The sequence below is a fragment of the Columba livia genome, chromosome 1 (assembly GCF_036013475.1).
Source record: "Columba livia isolate bColLiv1 breed racing homer chromosome 1, bColLiv1.pat.W.v2, whole genome shotgun sequence".
NCBI classification, from domain to species: Eukaryota; Metazoa; Chordata; class Aves; order Columbiformes; family Columbidae; genus Columba; species Columba livia.
Window position 1 is genome coordinate 105,132,300 of NC_088602.1, and position 19,029 is coordinate 105,151,328.

The window sequence follows — 19,029 nt, forward strand, 5'->3', positions numbered from 1 at the left end:
ATATGTTACTTGTACGAAACTCTATGGTTTATCAATTCTAAACCAGCAAATTCCTGCAATCCTCACTGTATTTCTCCTTTAGACAATGTATACATGGAGATATGCCAAAGATCATACAGACAAAACAACATTAATGAATTTAACTCAAGAGTTTTGACTCTCAACCAAAATCTCTTCCTTTTCCTTTCCTTACAGATGGTTCTTCCCAAAACTCAAACTGAAATCAGTGAATGCCAGCAAGCAGTAGCATTTTGCAAATTTTAATTCTCAATACAATGGAAAAGTAATCTAAAGATAAAAAGCTCAGAAAGTAAATGAAGCTGTAGCTAATGTAAGGAAACATAGAGCCCCATCAGCAAAGCAGTTAAGTCAATACTGTAATGTCATTTAAGCCACAATAAGAATGTCACACATTGCATGTCTTTGTGACCCAGAGGAAGGATGACATTTCCTTGATTTTAATTTTCAATTTGCTTTTGAAAACTAACCATTCAGCTGTACCAGAAAGAAAGGAAGCAAGAAAGGAAAGAAGGAAGAAAGAGAGAAAATAATGTTCTTTCTCACTCTGGTAGTCAAATATTTAGAGTGTAATGGAGTTTAGGAGTAGAGGGCATACAGAAGGAAATAGGAGGGATGAAAAATGGAAAAGGTAAAGAAGCAGATTGAGAAAATAATAGCAAGCTAAAAGGTGAGGGCATTTGTGATGTGTGGCATGGAAAACTTATCAATGCCAGCTTCAGCCTGACTAACGCAGACTAGTACAGCTAGTTACACAAGATATTACATAAAAGCTGAAACCAAGCACCCTGAGGATTAAGGCAGGTTGTTTAATGTGAACTGAAGCCTGTGGCGCTGGGCCAACAACTGAACCAACAACAGGATGAAGCCAGTTCCTGGGCTTCATGGAGCTTGTCTGCTATGGCTTTGACCTATCAGAATCCTGAACAGCTGGGGAAAATGAGCTGAAGAGAAGTCAGAGAAGAAAGATGGATGAGAGACAGCTTATTAGAGGAATATTTGAGAATTTTCTGCCTTTCATTTGAACAAGGTGCTCTTATTTTTCACCTTTAAACAATGCCTTATTCTTTTTCAGATCTTCCTAGAAGAGCATTCTATTCTGTCATCTCTGGTGACTAATTCATACTGATGACTAAGAATTTCAGGAAAGACTCACATGGATAACAAAAGTTTTCAGTATTTCCTCTGTGAATATCATGAATGTTTAAGTTATTTCCCACCACATAGAATCTGAGACTAGGAAATCAATAATTCAAAGAGGAAAAAAAGCTGAAGTGCATGAAATAGAATAAAATAATAATAATAAAAAAAAATAATTAAAAAAAAAAAGGTCCAAACCGTTTAGATCCTGTTTCCCCACATTTATTAACTTTGATTGTAATGCAAGAAACTAGGTCCACTCTCTCAAATTCTTAACAAAGAATCATATTAAAACAGAGCTGTAGTACGTGTGCACAGGGCACAGCAAGTCAGGAGAAAATCAGATCTGGTCACAATCATTGCTTTCCTGCCTGCTTCAGGGCATTTCAGGGCTGCTTAGAGAAATAAATTAAAATATATATTTTTTTTAAAACCAAGTTATACAAACACCTCTGAAATATGGCAGATTTTTTCACTGCAGACATTTTCTGTGCTTCTTCTCTAATGAGAAACACACAATGCACATATAAAGTCAACAGAAAAATAAAGCTTGAATTGCAGAGAAAAGCAGAATTTAGGACTATAATGTATCATTTTCTCCCACAAGAAATCTTTCACCAAGTTTTCCTCAAGACCTGTAAATCAGATGTTTGTCGTCAAAGCGGTCTCTATAGATAGCTACAGTCTACTTTTTACACCAGAGAATGAAATGTTAAACTTAAAGACAATAAAACAAAGCTTTTTTTTTTCAGCTGATTGTTTTGTTTTGCTTTTTCCTTATCTTCTTGGAAAGAAAACAAGCTAAGGTATCAGTCTTAGGAAAAATAAAACCTTATAAGAAAACATATTATGTTAGGGAAGTAGAAATTTGATCCAAATTTCAAAACTGGACTAATATAAACTTCAGAATTACATACATCTTGCTTACACAGTCATTTACAAGAAGTTAGGTCATCAGACCACTAAATTTAGACATTCATGCAATGGCACCAAGATCTTCAGTTTTTTGAAGACCTGTCTGTGGATCAGAAGTGCTCAACCTCCACCATGCTAAAACTGTTATTAGAAAAAAACTGAGCTAGCCTGTGCCAATAAAATAAAGTATCCCCACTGCATCATTCTGTTAACTATAAGTTTGGTGGGTTTCTCAAACGAAAGTAGTCATAAGTTTATTAAAACATTACCAGATACGATATGTGGATGTATCTTGGTTTCTTTGAAAGGAGAACCTGTGCAGCATTTAGCCTCCCAACAGCCTTCTCAATCCATGGGTGCCTGTCCTCTACACCTTCGAGCGTCCTTTCCAATCAATTATACACGCCGCAGCAGCAGCAGTGGCAGCATATTTTTTCTGTCTTTGGTCCGTCAACATAATAAAAAGTAACTTTTTTTAGCTGTCTTTGTTAGTGGGAGTAATCCCCCAATTCATTGTCATTGTATAGGTAGAATAACATTTCCCTCCTCTGCCCAGTCTTTGCAACTCTAAGAAAAGAAAATTCAGGGAACAGAGGTGAGGAATTTCAGTACACAGGGAGAATGATCAGGCAATATCTGTAAGATGCTCAGTCTACATTTGATCTCTTTAATTCCCATTTATAATTGGAGTATTAACCTTGGGGAGCTGTTATAGAAAGGAGCACACAAAATCTGAATGACACTAGAAAAAGGAAAGGAAAAGTAATTGTGTGTTTTTTCACATTAAAAAAAATGTTGTATAAAAGAGACAGAGAAAAAGAGAAATGCAGTCACTTTTGTGCACCTTGTAATGCTTATCTGCATTCTCTTCTCTGTCAAAAATGTACATCTTCTCAGGCTATTCGCCCTCATGCTACAGACACAGAGGTCGCAGCACGAGAGCGAGGAGACACATGAGTGAGAACAGAACTGCCTCTCTCAGCTCTGCTTTCAGCCACGGAGACTGTCATGCTGCTGAGGGGCCAGGCGGCCTTGATGGGCTGCAGAGCCTGAGGTTCCTCTGCTGGCTCTGGGATAAAATCCTGTCTTTTCTGCATGCTACAGATGGGAGGGCACATCCATTAAAATGCAGCGCATTAGACATGTGGTAATGGAGGTGAAATAGATAGTAAACGTTTTGTTTAAGCATTTATTACTTTGTAAATGTAGGTCTTTGGGTATTCACCTTTTGGAAGACTACAGCGGGATTTCCTGTTGCAAAGGTGAGGTTTTATGGTATTCTTTACAAACTAATGACCAGAGCATTCAGGCACTTTTAAAACCCATTTTCTGCACACCTGTGTGTATACCATGCAATAATGTCAATGAAGGTAATTATTTTCACTCTTCAACATCAACATAATGACTAGGTGTGATTTATCATCCATTATTGTGCTTTCTATATAAGTCATTGTGGAATTCAACAATATATTTACCCAACTGACTAAATTAATTATGATTCATTAACAAAATAAAGAAATAAATGAAATAAGGCACAAAATCACAGCTATCTCACTAACCTCTCTCATTTAAATGCTGTGTTGTTCTTGCTGTGATTATCATTTGATGGTTTGGGAATTAACCAGTATTAGACTATTAGTACAAGTTAGAATAATACTTTCCCCCGCTCTCTTGATGTACATCCTGCTTATCTTTTTCTAGGCACAGAAATTGTTTTGAACACTTCCAAAATCTTAACATTCCCTAGAAAAAGTCAATATCTTTCTGGGCACTGTCCTGACTTACTTGTTTTTCAGACACATAGATTTTAAGGACATCTATTAATAGAGTAAGAAGATTCTTATGTGTAAGTATTTCAGAATACATTATATAATGTTAACTTATGTCATCCAATGTAAACTTCCAGACTTCTCCTGAATTAATAAATTAAAGTATTATAAAAAATATTCCTCAAGTACCTATTTATTGGAGACAAAGCTCAGTATAAAGCTGTATAAAATACATTAGATATACAATTAAAATGAGAAAATATATAAACTGTGTCTTTTTCAACAGCAGAGATCAGAAGGGCACATACAAAGCCATCAATTCAGAAAGAAAGGTAGATTAACAATACATAATAAAATCAGATAATTAAAGACTTAATGTCTCTACTGCCTTCTCAGTAGATGTTAAAAGCTGACCAAAAAAGGTCTTACAATCTGATTTCTCAGCAAAAAATTTGCATGGCTAAAACTTTATACTATTATTCTGAGCAAGTAATATATTAAGCCACTCAATTAGGAATATACAAAACTGCACAGAACAAAGGTCTAGGTGAATTGAAAGTTAATGTCACTAAGATTATTTGAAAAAAAAAAAAAAATAAAAGATAAATACATTTCAGTAGTGATAGTTCAATGACCCTGACAAGAGAAAGAATGAAAATTGTTATCTAATGAAAATATTAGTTATCCTACCCATAAAGATTACAAAAGATCAAAGAAAAATGCATGAGAGATCTGAGGTGAAGTATGGGTCAGTGGTGAGCTGCATGTGCATCAGGTGGCAGAACTTCACTTAATAAGATTGTTATTTGAGGATAGTTCAATTACCTAGCATGATTTTTCCTCTTAACTCATGAAAATTAAACTATAAATAGTAGTAAAGACATCATAAATCTCAGACTGTTCACACAGTAAATATAAACTTGTTCTCCATCTCTTTCCATTGCCTTCACAGATCTCTTGGCTTCCAAATTGGAAATGCTGGCAATACAGATAGCCAAGTAGCTCATTACTACTCATTTGACTCTCTGGTTCAATCTTTTGCCTGGCAATAGTAAAGCAGTCACCTGCTTTTCCAGAGAACAAAGAAAACAAAGGTTTTTGAATCTTCCTGTCTGGAAGCACTCAGCAGTTTGGGACAAAGAACAGAAAAATAATACATCTGGTTTTGTTTCTGTTCTAGAAAAGCTGAATTTGGGAAGAGGAAGAAAGTCCATATTAGACTTTTTCATTTTAGATCTTTAAAGTTGTGTAGTTGTCCAAATGTACCAATGATCTAAACTAATATGTTTTGCTTTCCATTAATAGCTATGAGGACTGACTTTGTACAGTCATAAAAAACTGGCAGGTAATTTGAGATGTTCCTATCACTCATCTTGTAGATACACTTGCCAATGGTAAGTAGAGACAGATTTTGCCAGTATCTCCTGTTTCCACTTCTCCAGACTGAATCTGGATTGGTTTATTCCTTCCTACCCGTGCATCATGATAATTTGTGCTCACTTTCAGGTCTGTGAATTTGGTTCTTTTCCCTGGACATGCATTTTTGCTGACATTCAGTTTTAAGCCAAGTACATATTACAATAATATACTGTCTAAATGCAAAGCATTTTAGGGCTACATGCAGCTGTTTGTGCAGGAATATTCTAACTTTCACTTAAATCAATGTAGGTACCTTAATATCTTGAAGTCCAGAGATGTTAGTGTTTCAAGGTCATTGAGATACCTGTCTGACAGGATCCCACGGGAGGCAACTCTGAAGGACACAGTTGTGCGGAACAGCTGATGATCAAGGGCAACCTCCTCAAACCACAAGGGTGATCCATTCTGATGTGCAGAAAGTTAAAGAGTGCTCAAAGGCCAGCATGGATGAACAAGGTACCAAGATCAAATGCAAAAGAAAAAAGAAGTATTCATGGGCACGGAACAAGGATAGGATTCCTATCAGGAATATAGAGAGGTTGCTTTAGCCTACAAGGTTGGATTTAGGGAAGCTGTAGCTCAGCTGGTGCTGAAACTAGCAAGGAATGTGAAGGGCAACAACAGGGGCTTCTATACATACGTCACCAACACAATTAAGACTACAGAAAGAATGGGGCCAGAAATCAAAAGAAAAAAGACACAGATAAGGCCATGCCTGAAAACAGGCAGCACGGATTTTCCATCTATGCATTATGTCACTGCTTTCTACAAAGAAATGACTGGCTTTGTGAATAAGAGGACCACTGCAGAGGTCATCTACCTTACATTTAGCAGGCCTTTCAGTACAGATTCCCATAGGGTCCTGTTGCCAAACTGGTGAAATAAAGATGAGTAGAAAATTATTCAGATACTTAGAAAACTATGCAGATTGCCAAGGTGAAAATGCTGTAATCAGTGGTACAGTGGTCAAGTAGTGGCCCATTTCCAATAATACTCATGAGGGGGAACCATACAGAGGCCAACATTGGTTTACATTTTTATGAATGACCTGAATGATGAGATGCAATGCATCTCAAGAGAGTTTATGGATGATATCAAACTGGGAAAGTGTGGCTGATAAGAAACCAACAGCAGAGTTAGACCCTGGCAGTCTGGAGAAACGCATTGACAGGAAAGTTCTCAAGCTCAACCATGGGAAATGCCAAGTCCTGCACCTCAAAGGACTAACCCAAGAACTGAAAGAGACAGGTGAGTTATCATCTGGAATGTACATTTGCAGAAAAAGGGTTGGGTGTCCCTCATCCAAGTCATTGATGAATGTATTGAATAATATTGGTCCCAGGACTGATCCTTGAGTGATGCCACTAGATACAGGCCTCCAACTAGACTCTGCCTCATTGACCACAACTCTCTGGCTTCTTTCCTTCAGTCAGTTCACAGTCCACCTCACTACTCAGTCATCCAGACCACACTCCCTCAGTTTAGCTGTGAGGATGCTGTGGGAGACTGTGTCAAATGCTTTACTGAGATCAAGATAGACCACATCGACTGCTCTGCCATCATCTATCCACCTCGTTATGTCTTCATAAAAGGCTATGAGATTGGTCAGGCACGACTTCCCCTTGGTGAAGCCATGTTGGCTGCCCCTAATGACCATCTTATCCTTGATATGCCTTGAGACGGCACCAAGGATAAGTTGTTCTATCACCTTTCCAGGGATGGAGGTGAGGCTGATCCATCTATAGTTACACGGGTCCTCCTTCTTGCCCTTTTTGAAGACTGGAGTGACATTTGCTTTCCTCCAGTCCTCAGGCACCTCTCATGTTTCCCAAGACTTGGCAAAGATGCTGGAGAGTGGTCCAGCAATTACCTCAGCCAGCTCCCTCAGCACCCATGGGTGCATCCCATCTGGACCCATGGATTTATGGATCTCCAGATTGCTTAATTGCTCCCTAACCCAGTCCTCCTCAACCAAGTCAAACTCCTCCATTGTCCTGGCTTCCTCTGGGGCCTCAAGGGTACGGGGCTCCTCAGGACAGCCTCCGGCAGAGTAAACAGAGACAAAAAAGGCATTCCGTAACTCTGCCTTCTCCGTATCTTCCCATCCCATTCATCAGTAGGCCTACATCGCAACTGGTGTTAGTTTTATCTGCCATGTGTTTGAAGAAGCTCTTTCTGTTGTCCTTGACCCCTCTTGCAAGGTTTAATTCTAAGGAGACCTTAGCTTTCCTAGTTGCCTCCCTACGTCCTCTGACAACAGCCTTATATTCTTCCCAAGTGGCCAGCCCCTCCTTCCATGATCTGTAATTCTCCTCTTCCGCTTGAGCTTACCCAGCAGTTCCCTGTTTACCTCATATTTCTTTCCTGAATTGTCCTCATGGAGATCCTGAGCTCATGGCACTCAAAAATTCAAAGAACAGTCAGAAAAAGTGCTTTTTGTGATGAAGTATAGCAACTTATTTTTTAAATGGTGAATAACAAATTTATATAACAAGTTAATAAAAAAGCAGCAAACCCTGTCAACTTAACAATACATTTCAACAAATAAATCTGAAATGAAAATGTATATCTGAGATTATGCTCTCATACACAGTTCATTAACAAACAAATTGCACAGAGTAAACAAATTAAGTTTCGCTGACGTATTTCTCAGGCATTAATTATCATTATGAGAACACTTACATTAGCAAATAGATTACTTTAAGAAAGATCAGGAACATTGTTAGGTACCAAAGTACACTTAATGTCTGATCAATAATAAAGCCCGTCTCTACAGCCATTGAGGAAGTTGTAGTTTTGAGGACAAATTTATCTTTGTCCTTAAAATAGCATTGTGTCTTAGCTCATCAGAAAAACCTCATGACTCTGTACTTAAGGCCTTTCACGTGTAAAATGAAAAGATTTCTCAAGCATATCTAAAAATCCTCTAAACATTTACTCCCCAGCCTGTTGCCAGCAAATTATAAAAGAATAATTAGAAAAGAGACTGATTAATTTTGCAAACAGGAATAGAGATCTGAGAACTTCTGGTTTCATTGACATAACTAAGGATGAATGTGAAAATCTGATTAGTGTAGAACTATATCATCAGCTGTATCTTTAAGATACCTGATAAAATATTACGCATCATGAATTTTAGGATGAATGTGTATTTGAAATAGGGTTATACAACTATGCTGAGCTTTCAGGAGCAATTAACCTCATAAACTGACTTTCTCCAAAGTAAATACCCTTTGGCCTCTTCCAGAAACCACAGGGTCAATTTCCCATTACTCCTGAGTCTGCAGTAAAGACTAGGATAGTACTCACCTCACAGAAATGTGCTTCTGCCCTCCTCTTCCTGTTCCATCTACCATCTCCTTAGGTGGGACTAGGCATTTCATCTTCTTCTGGAAGGGAGGTTCCATAGAGTCACTTCTAAAAGGCCATCAAGCTTCTCCACTCTTTACAGGCCTACAGCTTTGTCTCCTCTTACCCAACATGGCTCCCACAATCCCAACAATATTTTGATCCAAAGATTCTGGAAAACAAAGAAAAAAAAAAAAAGAAAAAAAGTACTGCCTTAGCTATGAAACTCCTATGTCATTCTGTCACTCTGAGACAAACAGACATATCACATCCTTGATGTCATCGGTTTAAAGCACAAGTGGCTAAAAATCTTTCACATGACATAGGAACATAGCAAGTTCCAGTATAATCTTAGACTTTCGTTTATGACTGCAGAACTCTTAGATACAGAGAGTTAAAATTACTCCAGAACTATTATCATGATTATTTGCTAGTATTCTAACTGAAAGTGATGGATATGCATCTTCTATTATATTTCTATACAGCAACAGAAGTATATAAACTGTGTTGCAAAACAAAGAGTATATCTGTACTCAGAGTAATTTAAAATGTCATCTGGATATGGCAGCAACTAACTCTAATGCTCCTATTTCTTGTGTACACATCTCAACAGGCATGGTAGATCTTGATTTTAAATATTTGTCCTTATCCATTAACAAAGTTCACCTTTGCCTTTTTTATTCTGAGACAGAGAAAGCATTGGATTGGCATGTATTTGTAAGCTTAATCACAGTCCTTGCTAAATCCTTTAAAAGTCAACAGACTGTGTTAGTTGAATCAAGCCTTTGTAACACTCACATCTCTCTGAACTGATTAGCTGTGAACAATGTATATTTATAGTTCCCAGTTGTGGTGTACATAACCATTCACCCAGAATCAGATCTCTCCTCTGCAGTCTAAAGGACTCCACAATGAACTGCTTTGGTCTTCAAAAGCTAATACTAAGTCTAATAAAGTCTTTCCATCCATTTCCATATTATTCAGGTTCCCACCGTAACTGATAGTGTTTCTAACTTGGAAATCACACAACAGGTGGAACAAGCATTCCCAGTGAATTTCTTAAACTTTTTTTTTTTTTTTTTTATTCTGAGTCTACTCAAAATTACTACAGTGCTACAAGATAATTTCTGGCAATAGCCCTCCTAGTTTTCACCTCTCTGAAGAGTTCTCATGTTTTTATCAAGGTCTCAGTTTAAATTGCCCACTGTACCTGCTTCTTCAGGTGTTATTTCTGGCAGCTGGGCTGACTTCTTTGCTGTGAACATGGACTGCACTGGAAACCAGCTTCCAATACCTACACCTGAGAGAGTCATCTGAGGTTCCAGTCACTACCAATGAACAGGAATAAGAATTACAAGGTATTGTTTTCCTCATCCTAAACATAAAATTCTAAAATAGGCTGGGTGGATTATGCTCTCTAAATGTGTATTTCTCCAGTGTCTACAAAGAGACACTGGGGTGACTCACTCAGATGCCTATATTACACATATGGTATAAAATTCAGAGTCTGTAGCAGCTCCATTCTTTACAACACCTCACCGCTCCATCTGCAATGCAGACATTGTGTTTTCCCAGTGAAAGTTAAAACTGTAAAGGTATGTCACAAGCATGAGAGGAATCCATAAAGTGACACTGCACAGTTCTTAAAATAGCACATACCTCCCGGAAAAAGTGAGTTATTGGGAGGGATTTACATGAGCAGAAGCTGTGGTTAGAGAAGGATACACAGTGTGTAGGTAGAAATAGAGTTAGGAGCAGTAGGGTGTCAGAGGAAGAAGAGTAAAGAAACACTACAGCTAGCAGCTGTCAGTTCAAAGAGAAGACAGGACAAAAAAATCACAATTCTCATAAATATTTGAAGTAGAGATTAAAGAAATAAAAAAGCTAAAGCCTTCTCAAGCAAGATTTGAGAAATAGATACAAATAGCTTTGTGACAGGCAGAAATGTCAGCCTTTGGACAACTCTGATGTGGGCAGTTAGGAGTAGAGCAATGCTGGTAGTAATAAAGCCAAACACAGGAGCTGTACCCCATAGGGTAGAAAACCAGAGGAAAAATTTTGTGCATTAGTTTTTAGGACTGCAATAAGAGGTCAAGCTGCTGTATCACTGTAGCTGAAAAAGCAGAGTTATGTGACGGCTCCAATTCTCTACACTCACTCAGGCATAAGGGTCATATTAGGGGTTGATCTGGGTTATAGAACCCAACAGTACATTCAAAAGGCTTTCTGCCCCAGGCAGAGAAAGTAGGTCATATCTTGGTATTGCTAACACCTCTGGATGTCACAAAAGTTTTCAGGGCCCAGGACACTGTAGCTTTTCTAAGAGCTCTAAAAATGCATTTGAAGTTGGGTCTCACAAAAATCTTGGTACCAGCTCAGCCAGGGTAGAGACATGTGAGCCATAGTCTCTTCTGATCCTCTACTGGCAGTTTAATGACTGACACTCACAAGAAGACCAGTTACATTCAGTCAGTCACACTCCTTTAGGCATCTTAAATTTTCAGCAATGCAGTGCAATTAATTCTGAGGACACATAACACTGTAAAGACTGCTGAGGTAGGAGAGATAAATGAAAGGCAAGAGTGTTTTAGAGGTATTTGTTGATGCCTTAGCTATAACCAAATAGTCACAGGATGCGGTTGACTAGACATAGTTCAATGATATAATGCCCAAATATATTATTAAGGTCTTTTATTATTCTGTGACAATTTAGAAACTGTAAGCCAAGAAGCAAGATGTGATATTAATAAATAAAGAGAAGAAAAAAAGAGGATATGAGTATGGCATATTTTGATGACACCAACAATCCAGACAAGAAAAACCCTGAGTGAGGTGGGAGTAGGAAAAGATTGCTCATCTGGTTTGAATACTTACACATTTAATGACTCAGTTGCCGGTGGAGTTGGAATGAAACCTGGTATTCTATCTCTCCACATAACATCTTACCTACTAAACTGATCAGAGTTTCATCCACCTTCTAATTAATTCCTTGTTCTCCAAAACTTTAGGAAACATAAAGTTATGGAAGAAAGCTACCCATTTAAATTCAATTCAGATAAATCTGAAATGTTCCTGATTCTTGCTAGCTCCTGCTCCTTAGTCATCCACTGGCTAAATGTGTTTTTTCATATATCATCAAAGTCTTTTGCTCAACACCTTACGAAAGTAAGAAAAACAGTCACTCTTTCTGGTGCATTTCGAAAATCAATCGCATCTAAACAGAGTTAGGATTGCTTTTCTAATGGAGGCTAAGCTTCCAGCCTAGTCATCAGAATGACACCACTGCTATTCATGGTACTTGACTTCCCCGCAAGCACCCGAACTTCAGGTTACCTTTTAAGATGAGAACCTGCAAAGAAGGGATAGAGGCAAAGCATTACCACAGGCAGGCACCTGTCTCAGAAATTCAGCCCTGTGAGATCTGTCATACATAGCACCCGAACACCATGTTGGCAACATTAATTTTAAAAGATATGAAACATCCATCACTTTACCTTGTAATAATGGGAATGTTTCCATTACATGCAGCTGTTTGCAGGCTGATTGCCTTCAAGGATGTCTTCATGGAATCTGGCTGCTTCAGAAATTCAAAAATTCAGAAGTTCAGACATTTCTATCATAGTCTCAGAGCCAAGCTTGCATCTGGAGCTTCTGAAATAATGTATTTTGTGTCAAGTTAATGAGAGGAATGTGAGTGGTGTGAAGATGATGTTGTTGTAAACATATTGTTATCTAGTATTATTGAGATATTCATAGTTCCATTTCAGTAGTGGTCTTTCTGAATATAGGTCACACTACTGATGTCTGTAACATAATAACAACCAGCTGGAATAAAAGGAATGTAACCAAATAAAATGCACTGTTCCAACAAAGACCTTTGAGTTATAGCTACAGAAAATAGATCTGGCTGAAAGATCATGTCACAGAAGCTTGCAAAAGCTTAGAACAGACTGAGCAATAATGTGTATTAAAGTAGTTTGCACCAGTAATATGCTGAAAGCTTTGCAAAATGTTAACTGAAAACATAGGAACAAGAAGCGAAACATAGCAGAGGAAAAGGTAGCACTGAGGTCACATGTACAATTTCAAAATCACCTAGGAAAATTACGAACGCAATTAATTGTACAGTGATAAATATCAAATGGTATCTGTGGAAGTAAAGGAAAATAAGAAATTTGGAGAATAAACCAAGAGTTGGGATTCAGAACAGCACAAATATGCAGACAAATTGGACCAGATGGCTCTTTTCTCTTTCTGTCATAACTTATGTTCTTGGAACCTGCAGAGCCTAAAACTGATTTGGGAGACAAAAATTTCCCCAGTCTCAATCGACAGTCATTTATGCTTTTGGCTTTATTTGCTCCATTTCCTATCCCCAGTAATTATAGACCATAAAGAGACATCCAACCTTATGCCCTTTGTGGGAGGAATCAACCTACAGAGATAATAATTTCAAATTTAAAATGACAATAAAAATGGGACTAGCCTGGATCTTCAGGCTCAGGCCAGAACAAGGAGTCCTACATAAATAAACCCACAGTGGTTTTACTCCTGGAGGGCATGCTTTCCCCTATTTTCCTGCTGGTCACCATAACCACTGCTGTAATTACTGTTTATGATGGGTTCATCAACAACTGGTGATCACACTGAGATATCATGGCTCACTGAACAGGTCTGAAATACATTTGAGTCAGTGGCCTGTAATATACCATATCTCCTCACCTGGAGAAAAGCTGTGGATATGCCAGTACCATGTGGCACCTATATCCTAGATGTCATGTATACACAGCTATAATGTTTCCCATTTCAATTCGGAAAAACAGCACAGGTCATCATAAAAGCTCTGAGATTCCTTCCCACATATTAAGAAGTCCCCTTTTAGACATACACCTGTTGAAATACGTCTGCATTTTCCTCAGTGTTTGAAACAATTTCTGATATTATGAATTAAAAGCTTATTATGGGCATTATTAAAATTATCTGGAAACACAGGACAAGCATGCAGCTATTGACTAAGCTATCTCTTAAAGAACTGCCACTTTCTTAAACAGCAGGAGATGATTTGGTGACACTTCTGCCCAGATGCCAAATATTAAGTTAAGCAGAAAAAAAGTTTTCCCTGTGAGAAAATCATTACCATAGCAATTGTCATGTGTGCCCCTCTGTGCTCACATGAGCACCTTTACCTCTTTCCTCCATTTCCAGGGCACAGAAAGGTGGGCAGGAAGGAGCTCTCCTGTGCAATAGGAGAGCTGCACTGTCTTTTTGCAGTGAGGAAAAAATGTTATGAAAGTAAACTATCCACCTGCGTACCATCCAAACTGGTCAAGCTTGACTCCTAAATGCACAGCCAGCTGGCTCCTGTGCTTACCAAGAGCATCATGCCAGAACCCAGGGTATTTGGCATCTAGATGTTTTAATGGCATCTCTGTGGATATAGGTTATTGGCATGTTTAATAGCGTACTACTATTTAGAACAGTTCCTTGTCTCTTCATTGTTAAACTGAGCTGCCTAGTAGTGGATTACAGCATGTGATAACTAAATCCTATTGTGCTTCAGACTTCCACACGGGATCCATTCAACGAAAAAGTAGCTGAGTTTATCCTCTGTTAAGCAGGTGCACGTATAATTCTGTCTAAGAAAGCTCATAAATAACAATTAGAAGAAGAAAAATGAGGATCAGGGAAAGCTGTCAGAATATGTATTCTCCTACTTTAAATAAATAAATTCCTGGTAATGCTTGTTTGAGTTTAACCATTTCCATGAGTGAAGAATTTGGCAAATGGGTTGAAAACATGTACTGTCTGCAGATATTGTATCATGAACAAGCTCATGTTTCTTATGACTGATTAAAATTGGAATTTGCATAATGAAATAGTAGAGGTTAGGAAAAGAGAAATAAATTGCTTGTGTAGACATATATACAAATATATATACATACATATTTGTCTGTGTGTGTGTGTGCACATAATGGCTTGTATTACTATATTAGATTATCATCTGTAAAATTATTTCTGTATTCACAGACATCTCTGAAAAAAAAAAACACTATAATATATCATAAATCCATTCATTAATGAATGATTGGAAGTGAAAATGGATGACCCTTTTGCAAATATCCTGTTATGCAAATATTGCCTCTTGTATCTCCAAATCTCCTTTATTTTATCTTTATTTTCCACTAGGACATTCCTCTTGAAAAGGAAAATGACACTTTTCACATTCTACACTCTAGGTGCAGAGCAATCTTTAATTGGCACTTATGCCCTATTGAAACTGATATGACACCTCATGAGCAGGCATTATGCCATCTAGACAGATGGGTATGTGTATAGGTGCAAGGCATGCCAAAGAACAGTGTGTGCATCAGGATTGCATGGAAGGGCCAGACTCCTCCCCAGAGACAATGAAAGGGCAGTCTGTACAGATTACTGGAAGTTGGGGTATGTCATCACTGTTCCAGTTTAGCCCTGCATTAATAATGAAAATGCAAAATGTCTTTCAAAGCCATTTTAAGTGAGCTTTTGGCTTTCCAAACTCATTATGAGGGAAGAAAAGAGATATTTTCCCTTTTTGGCGCTTTGTTGGAACCTCTCAATTAGTCTTATCCAAAATGTTTCAGCAGGAGTGTCATTTCCTACCAAAAACACAACCTTCTACTAGCTTGCATACCCTGAAAATCCTTTTGCCACCATGGGTCTTATTTGCATTTTGTGCAAGAGTAGACCCTATTAAATATGTTACTTAAAGTAAATGAGGATGAAAAATCACATTCTTTGTTTATCACTAAATAATTCACAATTAGCAAACTGCAAATGAGGAAATAATGTGTCTCTTTGAAGAAACCATATGCTTTGTGTTTTGAAGTACTTGTGGTAATATTGGTGGAATAGCTAATGTACAATGAATGCCATCTGCCGACTAATACAGAGTATTTACTAGGGCAAATAGTCTGGATAACTGCTCTTCTTAAATTACTATACAACCTAACAAGATATTGCTTGGACAATTATCTGAATCTAGTCCAACTTCTTCCTTTCTTCCTCCCCTCCTGTAGCTGTCATTATTTGGGGTGCTTATGCAGAACCCCACTGATGACAGCAGATCTAACAGTTGCTGTTCATTCAGAATTGTTGTGAGAAACTATTCAATCTCTTCAATCTCTTTGCAGAACGGGAAGACTAAATCATGGAAAACATCAACCAGAAATTTTGACTCATGCAAAATGGGCCTGCAGTCTTGAATGTGGAGGGCAGAAAAGCTGTATTGAGAGATAGATAAAATAGATAAAAAACAAGTTATTGAGTCCTTCTTATGCACTGCAGTGTGCACAGAAAGCAGGCACCGGCAGCCCAAAAAGGACATACGGGTAAGTCAGCAATGTTGTCCAAGGAGCAGGGCTTGCTCCCTGGAAAAAATAAATAGCAGTTGTGGACTTGCACACTGCTTGGAATTTCACTGAAAAAAATATATTGCCACCTGATGTTTGCTTTATACTTTGTTCAGCAGCAGCTTTTGTACATTCAGGACTGCATAAAAATGCTGGAATCCATCACTGCTTTCTCATTCCAGCACACACCACTTGCTTCAACTTGCTTCACTTTGATGTTAGATATAATCAAAAGAAACCAGATTAATGTCTACAGGATTATAAATAATCTTAAATTATTTCTACTGATGGGCACAGGTCTTGCAACAAATATACGACAAATAATTGAAGGCAAGCCAGATCAGCTTGTCATCTGCTTTGTTGTGGCATGTAAAGCATTTGGTCGAAATGCACATAGTACTCTTGGCTCCATCAAGCAAGATACCTTTCTGCCAGTTCATCCCTCTCCAAATCGCACTGAACTCAGTTATCTTCTGTTATGTCAGCAATAAAAGAATGGCAGGTGAATACAAGCACTTTGTGCAGAAGGCTGCTGCTATTATTCCCTCAGTATGTTTTTGCCTTCAAATAGACCATACTCTTGAAGACATTTACAACTGCAATATTTTTACACAGGGAAAAATCTCTTTTTTGCACCTGCAGGAATATCTCTAGGATATTGTATAGGTTGAATCTCTTTGTTCAAAAGCTTGAGTTGTTACCCCAGACACAGACTCCTCCTATGAAGGAACAGCATGGGTGCCAGTATTTTCCTCAAAGTCTAGAGTTCAGAGTTTTTTATCTACTCCAAAGACTTTTGTTCCACCTCAAATCAGCAGATTTTTAGAGGTTCCAAGCTGGAAACTTTCCCAAAAAGCACCTTCCAGTGACAATTTTTAAAAGCCAACAAACGTTAGTACATGGAACTAAACTGCATGCTGCTGGACAAGTACACTATCCATTCCTCTCAATATTTTCTCATATAGTTGTATAAAAAGTATCATACCAATAATTAAAAGTGAGATATGTAACATTCTTTCATAAGGTTTTATAGCTATCTTTCAAGTTCTTCATAGTACTCGCAGATCATGGGGGAAGAGAGGGGTTTCTGATCCCGTTTTCGATCCCACTACCCGGGAGTCCCCGGCAGCCCTTGCGGAGCCGGCTGACGTGGCGCGGCCGTTACCACGGTGACGAGGGTCACACCCCCTCCCTCTTGCTTTGGAAAAGCCTCCGGGAGCCCACCAGGCGCTGGGAGGTGAACGTGCTTGTGAGGCAGGTGAGCACCACCCACACGGTGCTGCAGCAGCGACTGGGGCTGCTCGTGCAGTAGGGTTCAGAGGTTCTGTCACTCCTCGCTGTTAGACCTCTCACTTGTTGCTGGTGACACAGACTGGGGTGTGGCAGGGCGAGTAGACTGGACACAACTAGCTCTTGTAGGTGAGTTTGTCCGGGGTTTCATTTTGTTTTCTTGTCCCCAATTTAACTAAGGGTAGTAATGGTTTCTAGAAAAAGGAAATCTGTTGCTGCCATTAGTACAAAGAGTGTGTCTACACAGACACTACCTGCCAAGAAGGATGCAGCCACCCAGGCTTCTGGCTGCGCAGAGTGTCTGTGCCTGGCATTAGTACCAGAGAATGGTATGGGAGGCACCTGTGTACGATGTGACCAGGTCAATGACTTGCTGTGCCAAGTGGCAGAGCTTAAGGAAGAGGTGGAGAGGCTAAGGAGCATTAGGGAGAGTGAAGAAGAAATTGACTGGTGGGGTCAAACTCTTTTGACTCCTATGGGTGTGCAACAGGAGATGGCAAAGTCTTGTCCCTCCTGCCATAAGGCAGACAGAGCAGACCTAACTGATGGGGGGGAATGGAAACAGGTCCCTGATCAGAGAGGTAAAAGAACCCTCTCTCCAACCGCATCACCACCCTTGGTGCGCTTAAAAAAAAGATATGAGGCCCTGGACCCTGAAAATCAGGCAGAGGACAGCCAAGAAGATCCACCTGGAGAGCCCTCTGGATGGGCCTCATCTACAAAAAGAATTACAACTGCAGCTGTAAGAAGAAAAAAAAAAAAAGAGTGGTAGTAGTCAGCAACTCCCTTCTGAGGGGAACAGAGGGCCCTATATGTCACCCAGATCCATCCCACAGGGAGGTCTGCTGCCTTCCTGGGGCCAGGGTGAGGGACATTAATAGAAGACTTCTGGAGCTAATTCAGCCTTCAGACTACTATCCCCTGTTGGTAGTCCAAGCTGGCAGCGAGGACATCAACAGAAGTAGTACCAAGATAGTTAAAAAAGACTTTAAAGCACTGGGTTGGTCAGTTCATGGGATGGGAGCACAAGTGATATTTGCCTCAGTTCCTGTGCTAGCTGGGATGGATGAGGAGCTAAATAAAGAGAGGAGTAGAAAAGCCCATCTCATCAACAAGTGGCTTAAGGATTGGTGTCACCGTCAAAATTTTGGGTTTTTTGACCATGGGGCAAACTCCATGGTACCTAGTCTCCTCAAATCAGATGGGCTTCATCCTTCTAGGGAGAGCAAGAGGACTATAGCCCATAAGTTGGCAGGGCTGATCAGGAGGGCTTTAAACTAGGTTTGAAGGGGGAAGGGATTGAAACTGGGCTCTCCAAAGATCAGCCTAAGGATGGAAAGCCCGAATTAAGAGGGAAATCAGCAGCCGACTTGAAGTGCATGTACACTAATGCACACCGTATGGGCAACAAACAAGAGGAGCTGGAAGCCATCGTGTAGCAGGAAAGCTATGACATAGTTGCCATCACAGAAACATGGTGGGATGACTCATATGACTGGAGTGCTGCTATGTGTGGCTACAAGCTCTTCAGAAAAGATAGGCAGGGTAGGAGAGGTGGATGGGTGGCTTTATATGTTAGATAGTCACTCGACTCTGTTAAACTTGAGGTCAGCAGTGACAAGGTTGAGTGCCTGTGGACCAGAATCAGAGGGAAGTTCAACAAGGCTGACATCCTCGTGGGTGTCTGTTATAGACCGCCCAACCAGGACGATGAAGGAGATGAATTATTCTACAAGCAG

General features: G+C 39.3%; 1 long non-coding RNA gene across 1 annotated transcript; it reads left to right on the forward strand.

Annotated features, from left to right (window-relative positions):
- Nucleotides 1–547: 547 nt before the first annotated feature.
- LOC135580017 (uncharacterized) lies at nucleotides 548–16,938 on the forward strand. Its single transcript, XR_010474029.1, has 4 exons — nucleotides 548–1,048; nucleotides 3,283–3,335; nucleotides 9,832–9,967; nucleotides 15,782–16,938. It is a non-coding gene; the product is annotated as an uncharacterized LOC135580017 (long non-coding RNA).
- The last annotated feature ends 2,091 nt before the right edge of the window (nucleotides 16,939–19,029 follow it).